A 13613-nucleotide genomic window follows, 5' to 3' on the forward strand; every position below is an offset into this window, starting at 1 on the left:
CCGTGTTTGGAGTCCTGTTATCTACAGGGAAAGCTTGCTGAAAGTAAGCTTTGGTCTGTGTTCTGACACAGGCTTTACATTTTTGTGTTAAATGAATCATAGCCAGAAGAGCCCATTTTTGTTTCAGTGTAGAATTGATTTTTTTTCTGCAATAGAGGCTAAGCATATGGTAAGAATGGGACTTCAGCTCATGAGATAACTCGCCAGATGATTATGGTCTGGCCTGTCTTCATTGTGGCTACCCTGGTTCTGGTTCTGAATGCATAACTCTCCTTAAGGAATCTGATTTCCCTAAATGGGTTACTACTGGTTCCTTGGGAACTAGTGTAAGTACAAATAGTAAGTCATTCTGTAGGAATGTCTATCTCCTTCACAGGAAACTCCATGGCTCCCCACAACCACACCCTCTCCACCCCAAGACTTGGATTTGAGCACAGTAACAATGGTCCATAGTGTATTTGTCAAACTCTGCTTATTCTATCTAAAACAACACCAGACCTGGGCCAGGTTGAGGACCTCCCTTACCACCTTTCTCTCATGGTCTTTCCTCCTGCATCAGATGAAGACAGAAGACATTCTTACCCCTGCTGCAATTGTTTAGCCTCCTGTGAGAGACTGCTTCTATAGAAATATCTACATTTCTGTTTCACACACACACACATAAAAAGAACAGCAGCTTTCTGGATATTGGACACTGGGTAAATGAGTATTTGGAGAAAGGCATCACTTAGAGATGCATCCAAGTTACATTACTGACCAGAATTTTTAATATCAGTTGAAAGCATCAGCATTGTGACACTTCACTGGCTTAGGAAGTAGGAATTCTGAAATAGGAGGTGGGTACTCACGTAGTGTCTGAAGTATTAAGGCTTACAAAATGTGTTCTTGCTAAAACAAATGAAGGCGGGCATTATGGACCTATGATCAAATTCCCTTTTCCAGTCTAGAATACAAATACGGCTTACAATCCCTCAAATTGAATTTGAAATCCATTCTCCCTGACTCCACTCTATACAAGCACAGAGTATCTAACCAGCATAAATATCAGTTGATTTCCAGCTGGAGAAGTAGAGATAAAAGCATGGAATTATAATTCTGTTCATTCAAAAGTGAGAGCAAAATCCAGGTGAAACCACTTACTGATGATTATGTTTGTTTGCATGTGTATGCACCTGGATGTATACAGGCACATATATTTGGACTTGGGTGAAAGTAGGCTTTCTACTGAAGTACAGGCCAAGGCGGCATATTTATCCCAACTGGGAAGCATAAGAGAAGTCTGGATGTGGGGAAGGGTCTGACGTTGTGGCAGAAGCACCTGTTCCCCTAATCTCAACATGTGTGAAATGATATCAAAGGAAAACTAGGAAGCATCTTCAGTAGAATTGTCACACAGCTTCTCAGGTAGTCAATCAGTATGTGGCTTTGAATTTCCACCTGTTGAGATGGATCCAAACCACCAGGAATTTCAAGAGTCCTAGAATAGGCCTATCAACCTAGAGTAATTGGAAGGACCATCTTCAAAGATTCAAGGAATTGAAGCATTCTAAGAGTTATTATAAAGAATTTAGAGAAGTTACAGTTTTTGTAAATTTGCCCATTTCTCCTCCCTATACCTGTGTGCCTCCCATAGTTCTTGTCTTCTGCCTACATCTTAGGTGATATCATGTACCATCTTTCAGGGTATACTGTATCATAACCTCTTATATGCCAAGGGGAAGAACAGAGAGATCTTTTCTTGATTGTTCTCCAGTGTGGTTGAGGTTAAAATATATTCAGCTCCATCTTCTGGCCAGTATATATTGCATTTTCAACCCAAGTACAATGGAGATTGTCAGAGTTGAGGAAAGGATAAAAATGAGACCTTCATGAAGCTTAAACAGCACGTTAGCAAAGAGTAGAGGAAACAGTAGAATGGAAAAAGGGAAAGAAAAAGAAGAAAAGCTTGTCACACTGTAGCTGTTCATCATCTTGAACACAGTCAAATGAGAAGATGCTGGCAGTGGACATGAGACTTCCTTAGATGCTGTGGTGGCATTAGAGAGACTGCTGGTAGTTACAGTGGTAGCAGTAGCGTTCACTTTGGACAAATTATTCTGAGAGAGCTGGTCAACATGGAAGTGGAGATATTTGTTTCTGTCTTGACCCAGATTTTACAGCACAGATGCATCCTGGACCAGGTAACCAATACATCCCATTCAGTATTGCTGAGTGAATAGTGGAAAGGGAAGAACCTTTTTGGGACTTGAAGGCTTAATGCCACGGGCTTTCTTATCACAGCTGGAAGGTTGACCATAGAGATGAGGGAATACACCTTATTGGCTAATTTGGTTGGTTAGGCCATAAACATTCAGAAAGGGTCAGATGAGGAACATCTTCAGTTGATGCCAAGAAGTTAAGGGCAATTCTATGTGACTTCAGAAAGGAAAGCAGATTATTAATGAGCAAAGGCAGATTATTAATCAGCAAAGATAGAATTCACAGGAAACACTCATACACATTTATGTAGGTGAAGCCAGATAATTCTTGCTGTTTACAGGCATTATGAAAAGAAGAATCAGGTTGGGGGGATGGGAATAGGAAAAAGAGGAAGAAGAGTTCAGCAGACTGGAATTCCAAATATCCTGCTTAGTGTCCAGCAGGATAGAGGGATAAAAAACTGAATCCTGAGGGAAGAGGAAACTGACTTTGCCAGAACCAAGGCAGTATTTTCCCCACCATTCTTAACCCCTATAGCTGATAGTCATTTCTCATCAGCCTGTCTTCCTGCATTCCATTGGCAGTAAGCTGTCCATCAGAACCCCTGAATGGACAACTTTTGGTGGACTGGAAGCCATTCATACTTTGCCAGTTGGATAATGCCAGTTAGTTCATACCTTTCTCATAAGGTTTTGAACACCCGGCTAATACTGTTTCCAGTGAATACCCACACCCTTGGTAGATTAAAAAGAGCTTTCCATAGCCTCCCACCCTGAGTGAATAGAATAAGTTGACTACCCAACTGGGAGAGGAAAAAGAGAGAAAACATGGGAATACAAAAAAAAAAAAAAGAAGAAGAAGAACGAACGAACGAAAGAAAGAAAGAAAGAAAGAAAGAAAGAAAGAAAGGAAAGGGAAGTCATAGGGCCAAATCTCCATAGTCAAGTAATACCATGCAGGGAGAAAAGGAATGAATCAGACAGAAAAATAAGTTGGGAGAAACCACCATGTCTGGTAATAAGGCAGCAGTCCCCAAAGTAGTAAATCAGTTTTATAGCCACCATGTAAATTCCAATTCCACTACCAGTTCTATAGAATAGGAACCCTACAATTTTGTCTTGCCCACTTCCTAATGGGCTAAGGCACAACTGGAATTGGAATAATGCACAAAATTATCCCAATTTAGAAAAATCTGTAAAATCCCCATTTTCATTACTATCTACAAAGAGAAAATTCAAAGAAAAATAATAACACTTTTGAGCCAAGGAATGCCAAATATTGCCAGCAACCATCAGAAGCTAGGAAGAGGCAAGGAAGGAGCATGTAGAGAGAGCATGGCCCTGCCAACACTTTGATTTTGAATTTCAAGCCTTTAGAACTGTGAAGGAATACATTTCTGTTGTTTTTCAACCATCCAGTTTGTGGCAAATTGTCACAGCAGTCCTAGGAAACTAACATAACTCCTCTCTCCCCTGCTCCCTATGGAAATCTTCTCTCAGAAAAGGCATTGATGGTGGCACACTCCTTTCTAGGGAAGCCTGTGGTGAACAAGATCAAGAGAGGACCAGCCATTATGGCTGCAAAGAAAGCTTTTCTCGAATGCCCATTGACAGCAAGGTATTCAGGTCACTCTGTGTTTTATGAACCCTGAAATCACTCCATAAAATCTGCACTGCTGATGGGCCAGTCCCTGCTTTGCAAATTAGGAAAGGAAGGGCAAGGATAGATATAAATAACTGTACTAAGAGTTTTTTATATACCGGGCACCAGTCTACCTTCTCCTCATGTAATATTCCACCTAGACCCCAACAATTTTCTGAGGTAGGAGACGATTAGTATCCATACTTTAAGGATGAAGAAGTTGTCTCCAACCCCTGAAGAAGTTGTCAGGGGTTAAGTTAACATGCTCAAAATCTCACAGTTAATAAGTGATAGAACCAGGATTTGACCCCAGACAGTCCCTGATTGGTTATTAAAAGTTTAGAGACAAGGGCATTTAGCGGTCTCTCAATCCAATATGGTGTCCAATTAAGAATAGCCTGCATTAGGTTCCCAGGAATGGTGGTCCAATAGCAGGGGGCTCGTCGCCTCACCTGACAGTCCTCCTGTGGTAGAACAATCTGATCAGAGGTGTCAACTGAAATGCCTTTAGGAGCTAGGAAAAGAATGTTAGTAGTAGGTAGGCAGGATGGTCATGGCCTGGGGAGAGCAGCCCATCTAGAGGTGTTCAGCACCAAATAAAAAAATAAACACTGGGGAGAAACAAAGGTTTCAGTCACTGAACTGGCCAGGGAACCTCTGGCCAGATTCAGTTCAACTGAAGGAAGTGCCCAGGACAGGACCCAGAGCTGTGTGGTCACATCCTGAGCAGGCTGTACTGTTGGACCCAGAGAGTGTGGCTCAGGCAATTATGATGGCCTGCTCTCAAGGGCCAGTGAGGCCTTAGGAAAACAGAAAGAAAAGAAGGAAGAAAGGAAGGAAGGGAACAAGGGGAACAGAAGAGATTAGCTGTATCACAATATCTGATCATTCTGGGTAGTGCCTTGGGGCAGTTTTTGGTTTTTAAATGGTTTCCCCTCCCCATGATTTCTTGTTTATACTCCCACCATTCATGTATACAGCAAGTTTTATACTTAGTGCTTTAGGAGAACCGTTCTACAGGACTTCCATGCTGTTGTTTCTGGAAGCAAGACCTACTGAAGATACTAGAGTGTAAGGACAGAGGGGAGACGGCCATGGAGAGAAATGTGGAGAAAGAAAGGGGTTGACTTGTCTGCAATGGGATTCTCCAGGGCAGAAGGGTGGGTTAGAGTGAGGTTTGGGGCAGCTCCTGATGGAACACAAAGGGGTGGAAGAATCTTAGAGAGACAGCCAAGGATTGCACCCGGTGACATGTCCTCAGCCTGACATTTACAGCCTCTCCAGAAGTTCTCTCCATGGCTTCAAGCACAGCATGAAAGTAGAAGAGAGAAGGGCCCAAAGGGAGCATAAGGACATAGAAGTAGACATCTCTACCATGAGAGAGTGGACAGCCCACCAAGGCCCACGGGTGCCTCTTCAAGCAGTTGGCCCTATGTAAGATCCTGAATACTCAGCCCAGTCCCTGAGTGGGAGTTGGAGATGAAAAATAAGACTAAAGTCCTAACACCCCAGACTAGGAATTGAAGTTAATCTAATTCATGAAAAAATACAGATGCAGTATTTCTCGACACTTAGGTCCATGTGTTGAGGTTGGAACCAGCAATAGTTTTACAGCCAATAAAAATCTTTCATTTGGAACCATGCTTGGTCACCAGGAGCATAGTTTGCTTGGCTATCTCAGAAAGACCATGCTATACCATAGACAGAAGGTATCAAACACCACAAAGACTATTCAACACCATCTCTTCTCTGTCCCCTTGCAACCTGTGAACACCAATCAGGCCACCAACGGCCTGTCATTCCCCAGCTGGCCCTCAGGCACACTTCCTGACCTTCTCTTCTAGGATTGAGTCCAGGGCTCTCTTTCAAACGAAGCCATGTTTTAGTACATGAGATTAGCAAAAGAAACTTCATCTTGCCTCATTTGGAAATTCTTTTTCTGGGTGAGGAGATCCTTTCTAATAAGGGACCACAGTTAGAAAACTAGGAAGATATCAGGAAGGGATAAAAGATAGATATGAGCACCATGCCCCTACTTGGCACACATTGGACACGTTGCATGAACACCAACTTTCCTTGCCGAGTACCCAGGTCTGAGATGAACATTAAGGAGTCACAGATTCATGCCCTGACCCTTGCTTCTAGCTAAATAAAGAGATCTAAAGTCTCTGCTGTACTCCAGGAAGGGGAAGAGTGAATTTTGAGTACCCACTCAGTAGCTACATCTAATTTATTGGTCTGTAAATTCATTTACTCTCCTGGAATCATGTAATTGTGCCATTAAATACAGAAAAAAATTAACATGGAGCTTACCTTTATGGAGGGAAGGGCAACAGCAATAAAATTCATGCATAGGAAACTGAAATTTGTCAGGGACACAGAAAGGACACCCTATATGGAGGGTCTTTTGAATATTTGACCCATTCTATTTTCACCAGAAACCTCCTTGTGCTGGTACTGCAAGTAGAACCACCCTGAGCCATGCAGAAATTCAAGGAAAATAAAGCAAGCCTATCCTAAATTCCCTTTATGGGTGGTGCTTAGGGAGTGGATGGGTCACAGATGGAGAAGTCCCACAGCTGGCCTCCAGGAACTAAGGCCCAGCCTAAATTCATTTGTCATCAGGAAATACAGTATACAGGCAAGAGGTTTATTAAATTATCCAACTAAATTGTCCATCATTTCTTCATTCTCAAAATCCTAATTTCTCTTTCACTCAAGTTTTACTGCTATTATTATAGCAAGTATTATTGCTATTATTTTTTCCTTAATCCTTTGGAAATCAGCACTAAGCTAGGCCCAAATGAGAGCAAAGTAGACCATCACCCTATGGGCTCTGGGTGAGTGGAAGAAATGTTGGGGTTAAGTCCTGGGTTCTGGAGTCCATTCTGTCACTAAGCTAATCTGTATCAATAAAATGAAAGGTCCCAACTCAGGTCCCAACCAAAGCTGGTCTCTTGGTTTAGGGAGTCCCATGCCCTCCCCAGAGTCCTGCCCAGACCAAGAAAAACAATGGAACCCAATAGAAGGGACACATAGACAGGCATCAGTCCACTTAGACATACCCAGAACAACACTTTTTAGATAGGACATAGCCAATCGCATTTGCAGACTAGAGTTTTCTAGACCCATACTTCCTTTGAGAAGGGTTTAATTTTCCTAGTGGAGTGAAGGAACAATCCCTAATTCCCAGAGCAAACCCATCATGAAACATGATCTGGGCCCTTCAGCAAGCCGTCATAAGGCCCAAACCCCAAAAGAAGCCTAGCAATGAAAATGAGAGGAAATTATATGAACAAAAATATATATTTCTTGCTACTATTTATGTCTGTCATAAAGATTCAGTTGATTGTTGTAACTTACCATATGCGCTCAAGAGAGCAAATACCACAAGAACCAAAATCCATTATTTCTCTCAACCACCAAGCGCCAGCTGTAAACCAAGACACCCTGGTTCAGCATTACTGCTCCTCATCATGGGCAGCTATTCCCAGGTTGTACTTGGGTTTGGACCAAAAGTCTGAGTATGGTCATTGTGCAGCTGATGGGTTTGTTTGGCTCCCATTCAGATTCAACACCATGGACTCTTCCCCAAAATATGCACATTATTGTGATGGGACTTAGAAAATACAATTTTCAGTTTTAGTGAGAAAGATTCTGATTTAGACCATGAACTCTACAAAGTCAGGGTTGTATGTTACATATTCTTTACTTCCAAGAAGTAGCCTAGTGGTTACCACATGGGGATAAGTGCACAATAGCTTCTGAAGTGAAGTTATGAATATTGTTGGTAGTATATGCTGTCCTCTCCCTGCCTGCCCCACATACATACACACAATCCTTTATCTAGCTGCTGCCAGGCTCTGCTATGTATTCCAAGCAAAAGGCAAATGGCAGCTTCATGCATGTATAGACATGCAGGCTACTGTAGTGCAATGCCCTGCCCACTACCTTCCCCAAGAATGGAGCTCTATCGTTCAATGAAGGGAGAGAGAGCTTCTGAAAAACTCATCTCACTTTCCTCTTTGTGTCTCTCCTTGGTAATACCTGGAATCTGGAAATCTCAATAGGGAGGCATCCTCAGCCCTAAAAGGTTAAATGAGACCTTAGAGAAAGAGACAAAGTATGACAGCTTAAGACCTATGGTGGAACTTGTCCTAAAGGAGGAGGATCAAAGAGAAGGGAACAAATCAAGATCTCTGTACTGTCCAGCTCAGCTCACATGGTTTGGGACAGAACACTGGTTGTATGGGGCAGCATTTTGCTGGAAGGTTTCTTATTTCTCTTCTCAGGAGCCAAACCTAATAGGAGATAATTGGACAAAGTACCAGGTGCCAGATAGTAGAAAGAAAATTTCTACCACCGTGTATGAACCTCAAGCAGGGCTTCCCAGCACTCTGAAGGAGATAAATCTGTGAGTCTTACCAAAACCTTGGAATCAAGAGGCCTACACAATGATGGACAAAGTTTTAAAATAAGTTGACCCTATGTTCCAGTTTGCCTGGGACAGTTCCAATTAATGCTTACTGTTCTAGTATCTTATCCTGCTTCGCAGGATTTTCCCTCTTCTGACAAAGTATCATCATTAATGGTTGCATTAAAGTCAGCTAAAAGGGGTTAGATTGAATTCCACTTTGGACTTCCTCCTTCCATCATGGTCATTTACAGTCATAATACACATTTTAATACATGATTACATTTGAAAATGACCAGCAATAATTCATCTCTATTTTTCTGGCTTTTCCCATGTAACATAATGGACATCTTTCTCTTAATGAGAGCATGTAAGGTGCTCTCTGATGAAATAAAATTCTTGGACATAACCTTGGGGAAGTTAACTTCCTCAGTTGTCAGGTAGTTGTGGGAAGAGGATTCAGTGGTTGTACCCATTTCAGATGCCTGGTGTGCCAGTCAATTTCTGTAGGCTGTGTCATGTGCTGTAGAGGCCGACAGGCCACTGCTTGGTGAGGGTCAGTAGGAAGTGTGTAAATTTGTAGGTTAATATAGACATGAGACTATTGGAGAAAATAGAAGCTGAGCAGTCCTGCTGGGAAGCATATAGAGTACCAAATATTCTTGCCACAATAGCTTGTTTCATTTATTATATGATATGCACCTATTACTATTTTTTTTTATTTTGATTGTTTCATGTTTTTCATTTTATTTTTTTATTTTTATTTTTTTTCATGTTTTTCATTTTAAAAGAACCTTTTGGAAACAATAAAGTAAAAAATAAGAGTGTAAGTTTAATGAAAAAAATAGGTATTGAATTCCCATTTTTTAAGAAAGTTGAAAGGGAACATGAAACTTGCACAAAGGGTTAGTCAACATTAGCTATCCATCATGGGGGCTGTGGTCATATCACTACCCAAGTGGAAACTAGAGAACACAAATCTGTTGAGGAATCATTGGTATCTCTCTCAGAAGTTAGTGGTTATTTTTGAGAAGAATGTGCCTGAAGACAACAATTTAACTGCACGGTTGTAGTGTGTTTATATATTGTGTGGTGTGGCATGACTTTTCATTCAGATCAAATGACTCTCCTAAATTCATTTTACTCATTCTTGATTCCAGTTTGTCTTGTGCATAAGTGAAAAAAAAAAGAAGGTAAGTTGTTACGTGGACATTTTATTGACAGAGGAAGAGGCCAAAAAATTGGCTCAGAGGAAGAGCCAAAAATTTTATTGGCACATGGTTAAAGAGGCCAGTTTTATATAAATGTCATGGATACTTCAAGCTGAAAATCAGTTCATTCCAATTACTGGGTTTTTTTGCATATAATTCACAGAATCAAACTAAAGCATTTTAAAGTTCATTCTGTTGAAAGTGAAACATCTGACCTGATTGTAAATGCTGTTGTAAATTCACTTAGAGAGTACAATGTTGAAGATACAATTAGTTTTTGAATGCAAACTATCTGTGGAAAATGTCATAGTGAAAATAGTGTTATTACTCAAGAAGTCAGTGGAGTAGAAATATATTTAAATTTGTTGTCATGCACAGATAATTTATAATTTTGTTCAAACAAACTTCAAAGTTCAACATTAAACAGTAGTTGTAGGCTGGAGTATCTTGTAGTGCCAGAAAGTATGAACATGCTAAAAAACACATTAATGGGGGTGAAAGGTAAGAGCCAACAGAAAGAACTGGTAATGTCCAGGGTTCCTGGGTGGCTCAGTTGGTTAAGCATCTGCCTTTGGCTCAGGTCATGATCCTGGAGTCCCAGGATCGAGTCCCACATCAGGTTCCCTGCTCAGTGGGGAGTCAGCTTCTCCCTCTGACTCTCCCCCATCTCATGCACTCTCTCCCTCAAATAAATAAATAAAATTTTAAAAAGAAAGAAAGAACTGGTAAAGTCCAAAGTGGAAAAATTTGAGCAACATATATATAATATAGTATTGGATTATAATCCAAAGTATAAAAAGAAATCCGTAAGTCCATACTGATATAAATAAATGGATGGATAAATAAATAAATAAGTGGGAGAAAGGAGACACATATTATTTACATAAATAATTTATTTAGACACTCCCTCTTATATAAGGAGTTTAATGCCCTACTCTTGCCCTTGAGTATGGGCTGCACTTAGTGACTGACTTTGGAAGAACAAAGTGACTTTGCAGTAGAGAACCCTGGCAAACACTAAATTAGTTAGGTGATCAAGGTTAAGATCCCCAGTGATAAGTCATGTTAACAGCATGTGCGCCTGATGTGATGCAATGAGAAGGGCACTTCCCCTCTGTAGTCTTCTTCCCCCAAACTCATAATTCCAGTCTAACCATGAGAAATACATCGGACTAACTCAGATTGAAGGACACTCTGCCAGATGCCTGGGCAGCCTTCCCCCAAACTCTCAAGGTCATGAAAAACAAGGAAGGGCTAAGAAATTATCATAGACCGGAGAAGACTAAGGAGACATGACAATCAAATGTAATGTGGTATCCTGGATGGAATCCTGGAATAGAAGAACATTAGGAGAAAAACTAGTAAAATCTGAATAAAGTGGGGAGCTCAGTTAATAGTAATGGTGGTTTTTTCTCATGACCGAAATGTACCAATAGTAATGTAAAATATCAATAGCTCAGTGGGGGATACTGAGGGAGAGGTACAGAGAAATTCTCTGTACTATCTTTAGAACTTTTCTACAAATCTAAAATCTTTCTAAAATAGAAAAGTTATTAAACATAGTAGCGGGAGTAGAAAATTTTTAGAAATGTTTTAATATACACAGAAAAATTCCACAAGTTTTTGTGACAAAGCACATATTTAATCCAAAACAACAATTTAGCATGGCAGAACACACGTTTGCTCTTTGCTGCTCCTCATGAGTAAAATTTTTAAAATATTTGATCCATTAAAGAATTAGTAAGTCAACCTAAGAGCTGTAGGTTAAGGGGATTTAACTTTTTTGTAAGCAAGTTCTCTACATTTTGTATGTATTTGATTCAAAACATTGGAAATCTTTCATTAAAGTATTCAATGAATGGAAAGCCAAAAACATCAGCATTTGGAGTTTTTACTGAATTTTAGTTGTTGGCAACAAAGATTACAAACAGGAAGACACTGAAATATAGCCTGTGAAAATAAAGGAGGGGGTACTAAACAAATTTTGGGAGGTGGTGGGGGAGAAAGAGAGAGAGAGAGGAAAGATTTTCCATGAAATGAAATACTTGGGACATACTTATACTAAAAAATACCTCTTGTTTATCTAAATTCATATTTAGCTGGAATTCCTGTTTTTATCTGCCTAATCTGGCAGCCCTAATTGTGGAGAGAAGACTGGCTTCCAACCCAGCCTCATTTACACAACAAACTTCTGTTAGCCTGGCTCTGTCTTAGGTACTGGGGATAAAAACATTAAAAGATATGAATTTATTGTTGAGAGACTCTAGTCCCTAATAATTTACTGTGCGGTCTTGGAGAAGTCACTTAGCCTCTCTGAAATCTGTTTTCATCCGTAACATGGGTATAATTGCAGTCTTAGGTTAATTTGTGCACAAATGGAGCTCTGAATATGAAGGAATTTTGGAAAAGTCTGTTATTAGACAAACCCGTTTTAATTACTCCACCAAGTATTTTTGGCAAACCTGAAACTAGGGCAGATTTGTGGACCAAGTCCCATACGTATGTCCTGAAGGATCCAATATTTTTGCCAGTTTGCCCTGTTTTAAAGAGTTGGTCTCCTCCCCATCTTGTTAAAACTATTCCCCTAGTCTGAACCCCATCCCTGGAAAGAGGCAGGAGGAGCTCAAAACCAACAGCTGCAGCAGAGTAAACAGTTGGACCCAGAGACAAGCAAACTCCTCCTTATGTCACCACAGGTCTCTGATGGGGAGAATGATGGGAAACAAGAGGTATAGTGTGACTAAGCTCAAGAACCCCCGAAATGTGAGCAGGACACAGCTCAGGAGGCTGCTGACTTCTTAGTGAGTATGCCAAGGCTGAAATGCCCCCCTCAAAGTCACTGCCACTAGGCATCAGATGGGGTAAGCACTACGGGACAGTTGGATCCGATCTCCAACGTCCTGAGAGAGGGAGAGATGCATGCCTGCCCATCACTCCTCCGCCTCCTCTACGTCCACCATGAAGCTGATGAAGTCTGATGTCTACTGGATGTAAGTTAGAAGCTGGGAACATTCTGCTAGCAAAGACACCGCAGTCCAGTTGGGGAGACAGAACCCATGCCATGATGCCTTGCATTGTCTTTTGATGATTTTTATGTATCAGTGGCAAGCAGCAAGTCAATCACTGTCTGACTTAGAACTCTAAGAGGATTATTATAGTAGAAACATTTTTTTTTTCTTATGACAAAATGCTATAAATAGTAAAGGATGCTACTTACCTTGTTTTTCTTGTCCTGGGTAGCAAATTGTTATTTAAATAGATTCCTAGATTGAATAAAGCTAGAGAGGTTGTCCTCCTCGAACATTATTAAAATTGACAAAAGTATTCATCAAGTATGTATTGTGGATATGGAATGAAAACCATTCACAATTTTTTCAGCACAAAATCTACAAAGATGACACTTCCAGTCACTGGAGATCTGGTAGTTATTCTCCAGTAATGCCTTACTCCAAATCTGGTGTAAACCCTTGGTCCCGGTGGCCAAGAGAAGTCACTCCATCCAGGAGGGATTTCTCTGCTTCCAGATCCTGCTACAGTGACTCTCTGTCACAATCACATCCTGCCTGTCCCTTGCTTGTGTTTTTTGATTTGCCTTTCTTCCCTGGTGGTCCTTAACTATTCAGTCCTTGCTAATGTGATTGCTCAACATTCACGAGACTACCATGATTTTTTTTTTATTTGACTTCTAATAAAGTTTTCTTTTCTGATATGCTTCCTAAAATATTCCATTAATTTGGGATTGGCTTTTGTCCATTGCTTGGGCCTCCCATGCTCCCAAGCTGAGGTCTCTGCCTTACATTCGTGCTCTGCAGTGAGAAGCAGAAGGGAGGTAAGTGGGTTATCTGCCACTACCCCCTTGCCATCTTCCACCTATATAAATGCAGTTAGCTCTCTTATTTTCCCTCCCTTTATAATGTCAAAAGAAAACAATTGGACTGATTGTCACCAAAAGTCGGGTGCACGTTTGGGATATCTGCTCAAATACAAGCTATGGCACAGAACATGGAATTTGCTTTGGAGGGCCCTGGGGGAACCTGAAGATATTGGGCAATCATCCTCAGGGCATGTTCCAAGGGCTGCGGATCCATAAAGGGATTAATAGGATATGAACAGAGAAAACAATGTTTTCAAATGTAAGTCCCCAAATA

The sequence above is a fragment of the Phoca vitulina genome, unplaced genomic scaffold (genome assembly GCF_004348235.1).
Source record: "Phoca vitulina isolate PV1807 unplaced genomic scaffold, GSC_HSeal_1.0 scaffold1, whole genome shotgun sequence".
Lineage (NCBI taxonomy): Eukaryota > Metazoa > Chordata > Mammalia > Carnivora > Phocidae > Phoca > Phoca vitulina.